This window comes from Pteropus medius, unplaced genomic scaffold (assembly GCF_902729225.1).
Source record: "Pteropus medius unplaced genomic scaffold, Ma_sr-lr_union100, whole genome shotgun sequence".
Lineage (NCBI taxonomy): Eukaryota > Metazoa > Chordata > Mammalia > Chiroptera > Pteropodidae > Pteropus > Pteropus medius.
Genome location: NW_024349519.1, coordinates 26,471,532 through 26,484,560, shown reverse-complemented (window position 1 = coordinate 26,484,560; position 13,029 = coordinate 26,471,532). Strand labels below are relative to the sequence as shown.

Below are 13,029 nucleotides of genomic sequence, written 5' to 3'. Positions count from 1 at the left end.
GTCTCTACTACTCCCACCTTCATCACCAGCACCTTCTATTGCCTAGATCAGCGGTCCCCACCTTTTTGGCACCAGGGACTGGTGCTCCTATGAGAATCTAATGCCTGATGATCAGAGGTGGAGCCAAGGCGGTGATGCTAGTGCTGGGGAGCGGCTGCAAATACAGATGAAACTTTGCTAGCTCACCCGCCGCTCACCTCCTGCTGTGTGGCCCGGTTCCTAACAGGCCACAGACCGGTACTGGTTGGGGACCCCTGGCTTAGAGCTTTCAAACAGCTCCTGGTCCCTCCACCCTCTCTGCCCTACAGCCTGTCTCCACATACAAACCAGAGTAGTTCTTTTAAAACACGCGTCTGATCATGTGGCTCCTCTGTTCAAACCTTCCAGTAGATTCTGCTTTTACTTGGAATAAAATTTAAAGTCCTTACAGAATTTGTCCCTCTTTGGCATCATTCCCAACCACTATTCCCCTAGTTTCCTTACTCGTTCCAGGCATGTGGCCACCTCAGGACTTGTGAACTTACTCTTCCTTCTGGCTGGAATGCTTTTCCCCAGAAAGACCCAAGGTTTGCTCCATTGCTTTTCTCAGACGTCCTCCCCAAAGTCACTGTAGCGGATATACCTTCCCTGGCCACCCTAACTGAAAGAGCCCACATCACTCCATCAACCTCTGTTCACTCCCTCTCTTTATTTTTCATCATAGCACCAATCTGATTATTCTGTCTTCCAATAACTTTTATTATAATGAAGGAGCATTATAACAATGATTAAAACATTCAGTTTCAGGGAACTTGATTATTATTTTGATTTTACATACTCCTAAACTAAGACGGAGGGAAAAAAATTGAAATTATGTTTTGTTTTATTTAAGCAAGTAAGAGCCATTTAGGTAAACTGGTTACCTTTTATGTCTAGTCATCTTATATGTCTCAGGACATGTCTATCAATTTTGTTTTAAATTTTGACTCTGAAGTTGGAGACAGCAGGAACGTTGAAAGGAGAGTCGCCCATGAGGAGAAGGCTGTGCCAAGTAAGGGATGAAAGTCCTCGGGTGTTGGTAGTTTAACTAGAACACAGTTGTCAGCATAGCCCGAGAGAGATTAATTCTAGTCAAGATTGCTGAAGCCAAGAAAGCCGAGGGAGCAGCAAAGCATGAACAAGGCAAATGGTTCAGAACCACGAGAACAATTGTGAGAGGGCAGCGAAGGCCAAGCTGTGTGTGGTCCTGACCGTCAGACACGGAGATGGGTCTGGCAACTTGAAGCGTCAGCAGAGCCATCCTTGTTTTCTCAGCCTCCATCTAAGATTGCTCGAGTGACCAGGCTGTCAGGACAGGCATGAGACTCTCCTTCGATATTTGAGTCTACGGCCATGCTGCCCTGAACAAGCGTGATCCCATCTGATCTTGGAAGCTAAGCAGGTTTGAGCCTGGTTAGTACTTGGATGGGAGATCACCTAAGAAGAACAGGTGCTGTAGGCATAAAAAATAAAAAATAAGGGATTGTAAGCTGACAAGGTCTCCCTGTAATTGTAGAGATTCAAACTGGCGGGGTTTCTTCCAGAAAAAAAAAAAAAGAAGATATTAGATGGGGTAAACTGAAGTCAAGTTAACCCCTAACACTCCCTAGAATGTATTTGCTTTGTGGATGTGGGGTCTTCAAAGGTGGGAATAACAAACAGCAATAATGTTCCTTATAAGAAGGAGAGAGATAAAGACTTCCTGGGACAAAAAAAAGGAAGCCAATTTGCAGAGGAGTAGACAGGAGAAGAGAAGGGGAGGACAGGAAGCCATGAGAGAGGCTGCCTAGGAAACCAACCTAATGACTTTTGCCTCTCAAACTTTGGGAATGGGAATTGGTAGGTGGTGGAAAAATGAATTTTCTTTGCTTTAGCCACCTGGCCCTGTGGTACCTGGAAGTTGGTGATAGTTTTTGTGGAAACTGAATCCAGGCATAGGACACACGATAAGTAATTAGGGCTGTCGATGGAGGAAATTTGGGAAGGGTTTTTTTTTTTTTTTCGACAGACCTCTTCCATTCCCAGACTTAATTACTGAAGATTTCTGGTGGTTTTAGCCCTGAAAGTGATACGTTGGTTGCCCAGGGCTGCTGTAACAAATTCCCACAAACTAGGTGGCTTAAAACAGTAGAAATTATTCCTTCACAGCTCCGGAAGCCAGCAACCTGAAATCAGGATGTCGGCAGGGCCACGCTTCCTAGAGGACAATCTGACCCACGCCTTTCTCTTAGCTTCTCGTGTTGCCAGCCATCTTTGGTATTCCTTGGTCTGTAGATATTTTGTGGCATAACTCTGGTATCTGCCTTGCTTGTCACATGGCATTCTGTCTGTGTGTCTCTATGTGTGTCCCCTGTCTTCTTATAAGGATGTCAGTCATATTGGATTAGGGCCCATCCTAATGACCTCGCCTTCACTTGATCACATCTGCAAAGAACTTGTTTCCAAAGGCCACACCGACAGACACACAGATACAGAGAGGTAGAACTTCAACACATTTTTTTTGGGAAACACGATTCAACCCATAGTTCATGGTGTAGCGGAAAGAGCTATGGATTTGCTACAGAAGACCTAATTTCATCTATTCTGTTACTTTCTAATTTACAGAATTTGGAACAGCTCTTTGGAGTTTTAATGTGATTTATCAGTAGAACAGAGAAAATAAAATTACCCAATAGGCTTGTTGTGAGGCCAGAATGAGAAACTTTGTGAAAAGCCAACATTCTAAAAACTAAGCATGTTAGCAGTAAGATTGGGCTAAATTATGTTGCAGTAACAAGGTATATTAGAGGCTTACGACTAAGATTTATTTCTGTCTCATGTATATGGACTTCAAGGATTAACTCCGCCCCCATTTCCTCTTCATTCTGAGACCGAGGCTGAAAAGCAACTTCTGAATAAGACATGTTGCTCACGTGGCAAAAAGAAAAGGGAAAATGGCAGAACAATGTGATCATGCTTAAGGCTTCTGCTCAGAGGTGTCACAAGTCACGTCCACTCACATTTCATTGGACAAAACAAATCCTCTTGCCTAGCTTGGTGCCCAAAAGTCTTTCCAAAGTGGGCGTAGGAATCATCTTTAACATTAATGCAATATGTCGCAGACTCTGAATGAGTACTAGCTGCATTTTATAAGAAACTTGTGCGTCTTAATAAAAATGAATGCAACTCAGAGGAGGGAGATATTATTGGGAGTTATAATGGTCTTGAACATTTTCATGAGAAGGTGAATCTGGAACTGAACATTGAAAGATTTTTAGTAAGATGAATTTTAAGCCAGGTCTTGAGAAAAAAGACTGTGATGATATGACAGACATGGAACAAGCAAACTCAGAAGCATTCACAAGACAGGGGAAAGTGGGCTAAATCCATTCACTGCTCGGATGTGGGCTGGAGAGTTAGAGAGATGCATTTGTTTAAAAAAAAAATGCAGTTGATAGGAGGCTTTCAAAGCTAAATCAAAGATAATCCAAAGAAAACCCTCCTTTCCTCTTTTCCACTCACTTCCAACATTTGAGCATCTATTGTTTATCATGAGCTCTAAGTGAGGAGTTGAGTTTGAAGAGCGCCCTTGAGGCAGAACTTGCTGATTGGGTAGTGAATGTGTATGAAAGAATGAAAAGGAAGAGAGCCTGAATCCGTTCCAAGGCTACGAGATCTTCAGAGGTCTGGGGCTCCCACGAGGAGAGATGGGGAAGTTTGGAGGGCTGTTTATTTGGGGAAATAAATTCTTACCGGAATAGATTTCAAGTTGGAGTAGGATAGTTACCTGGAGTCGGCCCTTTAGTGAATCAGAGACGATGTCTTAAAGAAGAGTTATAGAAACGTTTAGTAGAACCATGGGGGTAAAAGAGAAATTTCTCAGTGGACCGCAGCAAATGGACTCCTTACCTCTCTGCTTGCCCCACAGCCGGTAGAGGATATTTCTCACAGATGCCCAAAAGTCTTTCTTCTCATCTGCATGAACTTCTGTCTAAATTTTGTCACTCACTTCCCACGGACACCTACAAACAAGTTTCTGTGTTTCCACTTAAAACTATAGAATGTGTAGTGAGTATTGATTAAGCTGCCTAAGGAAGCAGGCTGGGTAGGTCAGGTACCGGGCAACAGAAGCCTTGAAGAACACTAACTGGCTCATGCCTTGAGAAAAAATTGTGTTCCAAGAATTTGCAAAAATAATCTCTCCTGGCACGTCATTATTTAAGCTCCCAATCGACAAACCTCTCTACACTAAAGTGCCACTTTTTCAAAAGCATGTTTCTCTTGGCTTCCATGGTGATGAGAGGGAGTTCTTGTTATACGGCGTTCAGCTGCTGGAAACCCACTCCCTGAAGAAGGGAACGGTTAGGTTAGTGGGTAAAGCTTAAAAATGTGGTGAAAGATTTTGATTATAATAGCAGCAAGCCCTTTTCTGAGAAGGTTCACCCACACGGAGCCACCGCAATCCCCAAACCAACGCTGAGCTCTCCTGCTTCTCTCTCCCCCACCCCATCATTGATTGACAGGATCACATGCCTCCTGCCAAGGCTTCTGGAGTTCGGTTGAACCATTCTGCTCTCAGTATCTGCTTCATCATGAACTCTGTGCCAAAAATGGGTTAAAGGACATTTAAAATTAATTCGGAGGGAGCCTGAGTCAGCATGTTGACATTTATTTCAGAGAGACTTTAAACAACACCTCCTCATGTTTCGGAGTCCCCTTCTGTGAATAGGGCCATTGTGCCTATGGTCTCCCAGGCAAGGACCTGGGGCAGGTCTGGGGCTCCTCCGGGTCCTGTGTGTAGCATTTGGCTCCTGCTGGATATTGTGCTTGATCGTAACCTACACCTATCTTCAAACCTTTTCATAGCGAGGAGAAAGGTTCTGACAGACAGGTCATGGAAACATGTGTGCGCAGACTCATTTGGACAAAGGGCTGCCAGGCTGAACTCGTAAATAGATTTTGGTCAGGGATACTGCAGGTACTTTGCCCTTTATGCAGTAGCTTCCCCCTGGGTACCTGCCTTTAAGCATGAGTACTTCTGTGGTTGTCAGGTCTGAGGTTGGACGAACGCAGTCATTGTGAGAATGCATGTAACCATCTGTAGCAGAGCATCCCAGCGTGTGTGCTACGGGCCACGGATGGGTTACAGGTGTGCCGGGAGGCCGGGTCCCCCACCCAGTCATCTAGGGTTTGAGCGACCTTGTCTATCCACCCAGGTCACCCAACCAGAATGTCTGATGTGAAGTAGGTCAGAAAGGACTGGCGGACCAGAGTGAGCAAGGGGAGCGAGTCGGGGGCCAAGTATCCTCTCTCGACTCTGCCTCCTCCCCCTGAGACTTCAGATAAGTCACATCGTCTTCCTACTTCTGAGTTCTCACTGCTTTAAAATGAGCGGCCTGGGCAGCGGGAGCCCTGGGGTTAGCTGTGCACTTAGTGAGTGCTGGACGCATGCTGGGAATGTCCTAGGTGCTCTGTTCTAGGAGCTGGGAATGCAGGATGACATTCCAAGGTGACTCTTAGGGGCCACAGTGGGGCAGAGGGAAGGGGTGACTGGAACTCTATGACAATCTGCATCTCTTCCCCATTACGGGCACACCTCCACTTTGCCCTCTTTTATACATTTGAAGAAAGTGGTCTGTAGTTAATGCCATTGGGTGCCGATGGCAGGGATTCTGGACTGAGGGCAGGGTGGGAAGCACTCAACGAGTCTGTGGATGTAGTGGGCAAGACACCCACAGAGTTTGGCTTAGGGGGCTCTGGGCCTTGGGCTCTTCTTCCAGATTCTGCACACAAATCAAATAAATTAGCCCACCAGCTCTAGTATGTCTAGCTTTCCCTGAAAATTATCTATATGTATAAGGATTTGGCTTTCTCAGGTGGGCTTGAGAAAACATTCTGATTTAATGGTTGAAGGCAAAAACCTTAAACAAACATAGGTGTTTGGGAGAAAACCTCAAATATTGGGCTTTCGGTCACTCACTAGCAGACCGTAGGCCCAGCCTGAAGCATGCTGCACACCCCTCCAACCCCTCACCCTACAGCACAGACCAATGAAGATCTATGGAGGGGTCCCGGAGTCAGGCCTGCCCCTTGCCGGCAAAGAAAATTTCCTTTCTGGGCTTAAGTGCACTCATTTGTGAAAGAAGTGGACCCTCTCTAGGGTACACTCCTGGCCTGCAAGACACCCCACTGAGTTCACCAAAGAGAAAAGATGTAAGGCAAGGTCGGTAGGACATGAGAGCGCCTCAGAGAAGTCGGCAGGGTCCTCACTCTTGGCTCTAGCAGCCCCTGGAAAATGCCTGGTCACTTAGCCTGAGAGGTTCCCAGAAGTCGGGCCATGGATTGTGTCTAAGTGGTCAGTATCTTACAATTTTTTCACACATGTCCCGCCAGTCTCTGGCCACAAATGCTCTGTGGTGCGGAGGCACCCTTTCTCCCAGCCTTTGTCCAGCCAAGCTCCTCAGGGAGGCAGGAGACAGCGAACAGCCCGGAGACACCACTGTGCAGGGCCATCAGAACTCAGCCAGGATTTTTGCCAATTGGAGGGAAAACATATCTTTAAAGATATGTAAGAGACTGTGAACCGTAGTTACCTATTGAAATGGCCCCTGGACAGATGAGAGACAGAGATGCGAGATACTTGTCTCGTTGTCTCTCTTTTTAAACAATATGATTTATCTATTCAAAATATTAAATTAAAAGATGCATCCATTTCCATTGGAACTCCTCTTCAGTGGAATAAGCATTCACTTTAACATTGATTAGGCCCCTCATTCTCAGTTCAGGCTGCTACACAAAATACCATAAACTGGGTACCTTATAAACAACAGAAATTTATTTCTATTTCTGGAGGCTGGAAGTCTGTGATCGAGGTGCCGGCATGGTCTGGTTCTGGCGAAAGCTTTCTTCTAGGTTGCAGCCGGTCATCTTCTCCTCGGGTCCAGAAAGAAGGCAGGAGCTCCTTGGGATCCCTCTATTAAGGGCACTAATCCCATTCATGAGGGCTCCACCATGAGCCCTCATGACCTAATCACCCCTCAAAGGCCTGGCCTTAGCCTAATACCATCACATTAAGGATTAGATTTCCATATATGAATTTTGGGAGGACACAAACATTCGGTTCATTGCACTCTCCTTGTGATTTAGGAAAATATAATTACATAAAAAGAGTTTTTAAAAAGATGCTTCCCAGTCTAGTGGGCCTAAATGAGGTTTTGTGGTTTCTACTCAGTCTGCACTGCAGACTTGCAGACAACAGCCAGCTAGGCCTCAGGAGCCTTGTGGGCGAGGCCACGATCACCATCCTCCTTGAACACTGTCACCTCACGGGAGCCGCCACTGCCCCACGGAGGAGCAGGACTAAAGACAATCTACCAGATCCCACCTTGTGTCCAGCCTCTGAAGGACTTTTACTCCTTGGGTGGGTCCCTCTGGCTACTCCTGCCGGCCGGGCCAGTCCACACAGCAATATCTACCCTGCTTTGGTCTACACAAGTTCAAGGCCACTGGGATGTGGGCAGTCTCTACATCTGGGCCCAGTACTTGCCCAGAAGAGACACTTGATTAACGTTTGTTGGACTCCCCTGGTTTAGTGCCAGTAACTGGACCTCTGTCTGACCCTGGAGTGGAAGGCTTACGTTACTCGTTTTTATTCTAGGCTCTAGAGTTGTGTTGCTGAATCTCATCTGCTGAGATTTCACTATTTTCTAACAAATCACTGGTGCCCTTGTATACCTGCTTTGATCTCCTTCTGGCCATCCTCCGGAGGCCTCTAAGTTCCCTCCTTCATCTTCACACTGGATGAGCTTCTCCTCCCCAGGGGCCAAAGCAACACCATTGCCACATTCCTCCTGTCATCGTGAAATTCCCAGCACCTAGGGCTGTCCCCGGGTTTGCTGAAGTCTGTGGGTGGATCTAATTCCAGGTTCCAGGTTCCAGTTACTCCCAGTCTGGCCTATTTACCTGCAGCTCAGCCAGCTGGCCTTGTTCTGAACCATGGCACCCCTCCCTATACATTTCTGCATGTGAATTTCATAGTCCATTTTAGCATGCATTTGTCTGTGTAAAATGAAACGCTAAAACCATGTGAAGCAGCTGGGAATATGTAATAAAACCTACAATATCCCAAACTAAAATTTCTCCCAAAGGTATTCAGAATTACAAAAATGTAAAAAGCAGAAGACGCCTTAGAAATTCTAATGCATTTGTTTGTCTCATTGTGCAGAACAGGAGACTGAGGCCTCAGACTCAGATCCGGCATCTGGATAAGGTCAGAGGCCCATCAAGCACAGTTCTGTGAGTCCGAGCTGGGGTCTGGCCTCCCTCAGATAACCCGGCATGGAGGTCTAGGCGTCTGTTCCAGCCCTTGCCTGAGCTCGCAGCTTTGCCCTGAGCACAATGCTCTCCCATGGCTGGGCTTCCCTACCTGGGTTGTTGGTGGTTCTTTCTCACCCTCAATAATATCTCCAGGATGTGTGAACTGAAATGGGGATGCGATTCAAGGAAGGTTTTCTGTAAATTTCATCGAAGATCAGGGAGGAGGTAGAACCACCTAGAAGATTGGGGGTGGTGCTTAAACCAGCTCAGCCAGCCTCCCTACTTCCCAGTGGCATGGATGATAATGGAAGACAGGCTATTATTCTTTAAACTCTTTAAGTGATATCACCAAGTTCTGATGGAATAGATAAGAAAATCATGTTCCAAAGCATTCTTACCGAGACTCTGTCAACACGCATTTCAACATCTAGCTAAAAGCCAAAGTAATCAAATGAAAGCAAAAAATGACTTTATTCACTCAATTCCTAACTGAGGAGATTTCCTTAGTGGACATCAGACTAATTTCTAACCTTTAAACCAAAGGATCACCAGGGTTCTTATGGCCAGTTCTGAAATCCTTGTTGGAATGGAATTTTGAAAAATGATCTCTCACCTTCTCCCTTGTCACCTCCTGTTTTTGTGGGAGCCTCTCTGGGAACTCTCAATTCTTCCCTTTACTTCGCTCCAGCCCAGGCCCCAGCTTCCCTCCGCCCATCTTTCACTTCCAAGCCAAAATAAGATGTCCCTTCCCTAGAAGGCCTTGACCCTCAGATAGTAACATTTCAGAGCTGGCTGGTGCTCCGAGATTTTATTTTTCTCCATTCGGGAACTTCTTTACCACTTACTATCTGAACTACAGAATTTGGTAATGACAACATACGATGTTGAGATACATTCATACACTGCATTCGTATGTGAACATTCTCCATTCAAGGATGTATTGAGCATTTACATGTGAGAAGTGCTGTTCTAAAGATGACCAAGACATGGCCTCGGTCTTGAATGAGCTTCCAATTAAGCTGGAGCAAGTAAATATGTGTCAAAATAAAAGAAATATCACCACAGGACAGAATAGAACAGGCACAGGGGATGCAGAAACCATTTCTGAGAGTGTGGTGAAGTGGGAAGGTTTGCTGAGGTGGTGATATCTGAGTAAAGCCTGGAAGATTTGGACAGATTGAAACCTGGAGGAAGGGCCTTGAGGGTCGATGACACTGCACAAGTCAAGGGTCAGAGGTGGCAATGATGAGGAGCATTTGGAGGCCAGATCTGGCCTTAGAGACAATTACTCTGACATTTCTGTGTAGTGTGGGTTTCAGGGAGGCCATCCTCCCTGAGGTGAGAATGAAGGAATGTGGGAGTCAAGTCCTCAGTGCCAAAATGAGCCTGGGGCCAAGGCTTTGATAGGCTCTGTGGGGAGGGAACTGGCAAGACTGATTGGATGTGGAGGATCAGAGAAAGAAAGAAAAAATCAGAATCGGACAAGAATTCAAGCTAGTCTTAGGGTAACATTAATGAATTAATCTGTGTATAGAGTGGATCCAAGTTCACAAACTTGAGTGTACAAAAAATAGTACATTTACTTTCTTTTAAAAAATCTAAATCTATGGGTGAACCTTAAAAACATTCTAAGTCCAATAAGCCAGACACAAGAGGACAAATATTGCATGATTCCACTTATATGAAGTACCTAAAGTAGTCAAATCCACAGAGACAAGAAGTTGAATGGTTGTTACTAAGATCTGGGAAACAGGGAGTTAGGGTTTAATGGAACAGAGTTTCAGTTTGGGACAAGTTCGGGAGATGGATGGTGGTGATCGTTGCACAGCAATGTGAATGTTCTTAATGCCACCGAACCGTACACTTATGAATGGTTCAAATGATACATTTTATTTATTTATTATTTTTTTAAATTTTATATCTGTATATTTTACCACAATAAAAAAATAAACCTAAATCTGACTGTGACCTCCCTACTCTACTAGGCTTAGTAAAAATTCAGGCTCAGTTGCTACTGGGTGGGTAGTGGGGTGAGTTCTCTTCCTTTTTAGGATTTTACAAAGGTCCTGGGTCATATATAGTCCCAAAGCTTTGAGGCCGGTGCCCTGGTCATTGGTCTACCACAGTTTCCTCCAAAGGCCCATATGTGGATCCATGTGACTCCAGAGACCAGGCTCTGCTGGAGGCCTTGACTCCAGCCTCCCCTGTTATATCTCTCAGATGCCAGGGCTCCCCATGGAGTTCTGCCACCAAACAATGCATCACTTCCCGCTCTCACTGGACCAGCTGACTCCTTATCTCTCCCCGGTCTAGAGGTAAACTTTCCATCAGAACCAGCTTCTTGGGCGTATGACCTGTGTAGTCACACTGGGTCTCATGCCTGCTTTCCTGCTCTGCTGTCACCATTTTGAAATTCTTAATAATTTATGGACAAAGGATTCCACATTTTCATTTTCCACCAGGTCCTGCAAATTACGTAGCCCATACTGTTTTTCTCTCTTCCTTACTTCTCTCAAAGGCATATGTGCCTTCCTTGCTCCCCTCCCTTCAGAGACAAGTTCACAATGTGTTTCAAAGGGTTCACTTCGAGATGATAAAAAGTCTCAAAGGAAGGAGTGTGTCCAGCAGGCAATATCAGCTGCTGTTCCAGAAACACAGGCCTCTCCGCAGTCAACAGGGGCTGGATACCTGCTTGAAACATGATGGAGGGGAATATGCAGGAAGAGAACAGCCTAATTAATATTTCAATAAAATATCTCAATATAGTATCTAAATCAGCCGTTTATATTCTCAAACTTGCAAGACATCCAGGTGATTTCTTTACTAGCTATGATATCTGGAGACATAGATTTCAGAGTTGTCTTCACAGAGGTGGGAAATGAGGGCCCCTTGGGAAGGTTATGGCAGGTGAAGAGAAAGAGAAAGATGAAAGCTTGGGGGCCCTTGCTCACACTTAGGGAGCACGGTATAGGAGAAGAGACACCAAAGGAGACGAAGAAGTACGACCTATCGCAGACCATTCTAGCAAAGACCTAAAGTGAAAATCAAAAGTCAAGCACGGTCAAAGTAATCAAGGAAAGACCAAGTTTCCAATAGGAGATGGTCAGTACTGTCGAACAGAAAAATTTAAAAAAATAAGGAACGAAACAGTCATTAGGCTGAGGGATTTGTACAGAGCAACAGAGTTTGGACACCAGTAGGGAGTTGAAAAGGAGGGACAACGTTACGTAGGTAAATTCTGCATCTGCAGGATTTGAGGGCTCATGTTTTACTGTTTAGCTGTGAATTTGGAGGACTTACCTTGGTCTCAATATGCTAATTAGGCCCTATATATGGATCTCAATTGTGATCTCAGTTGATCTTTTAAAATTATTATAAACAGCTCTTGTGAGGTATAATTTACATACCACAAAATCCATCCATTTTAAGTGTACAATGAAATGATTTTTAGTAAATTTACAGAGATGTGCTACTATCACCACAACATAATTCTAGGATATTTCCATCACCCAAAAATACACCTTATGCCCTGTCGTTGCTCCTCATTCCCACCTCCAGCCTTAGGCAACCACTGATCTGCTTTCTTTCTCTAAAGATTTGCCTTTTCTGGACATTTATGTAAATGAAACAGTTGAACGTCTGTTCTGTGGTGTCTGGCGTCTCTCGCTAAGCATGACGATTTTGAGATTCGACCATGGCGCATCAATACATCATTCCTCTTCACCGGCAAGCCTTCCACTGTATGAATAGCCCACATTTGCTGATTCGTTCACCAGCAGATGAACATTTGGTTGTTTCCACATGTTGGCCATTGTGAATAATGCCGCTATGAACATTCAAGTGCAAGTCTCTGTGTGGATATGTGTTGTCCTTTCTCCTTGGTACATACCTAGAAGTGGAATTGTTAGATCGTATGGTAATGCTATGTTTAACATTTGAGGAAATTGCTAAACTGTTTTTCAGAATGGCTGCACCATTTTACGCTCCCACCAGCAATGTAGGAAGGTACACCCTTGATAACACTTGTTACTGTCTTTTTAAATTATAGCCATTCTATTGGGTATAAAGTGATATTTCATTGTGGTTTTCATTTACGTTTCCCCAATGACTGATGACGCTTAACATAATGTGCTTATTGGCTATTGGGTAACCTCTTTGGAGAAATGTCTGTTCCAATTCTATTAACTGTTTTTAAAAATTGGGTTATTTGTCTTTTTATTATTAGTTGTAGGAGTTCTTTATATATTTTACAAATATGTTAGGGAATATATAATTTGCAAATACTTGTCTCCCAGGTGGTCTTTTCACTTTCTTGATGGTGTGTCTTGAAGAGCAAAAGCATTTAATGTTGACGCACATTTTTTTTTTTATCTCTTGTACTATTGGTGTCATATCTATGAAACGATTGCCTAACCCAGCATCATGAAGATTTAGTCCTGTGTTTTCTTCTAAGAGTTTTATACTTTTAGCTCTTATATTTGTGTTCGTAATCTGTTTTGAGTTTTTGTATAATGTGAGGTAGTTGTCCTGGCACCATTTGTGGAAGACTCTTCCTTTCCTACTGAATTTTCTTGAAAGTTTGGTTGAAACTTAACTGACCATGAATGTTAATTTATTCTTGGGCTCTCGATTGTATACTCCATATGGCATCCTTATGACAGGACCACACTGTCACGATTACTTAGCTTTGGAGTAAGTTTGAAATTAGGAAGTACG

At 44.4% G+C, this 13,029-nt stretch overlaps 1 protein-coding gene and 1 pseudogene across 1 annotated transcript in view; both read left to right on the top strand.

Moving 5' to 3' along the window:
- ENPP6 (ectonucleotide pyrophosphatase/phosphodiesterase 6) overlaps positions 1-13,029 on the top strand; it is a 94,065-nt gene that overhangs the window by 8,773 nt on the left and 72,263 nt on the right. The gene's annotated exons all lie outside the window — the stretch shown is intronic.
- LOC120618696 (uncharacterized) lies at positions 1,362-1,480 on the top strand (annotated as a pseudogene).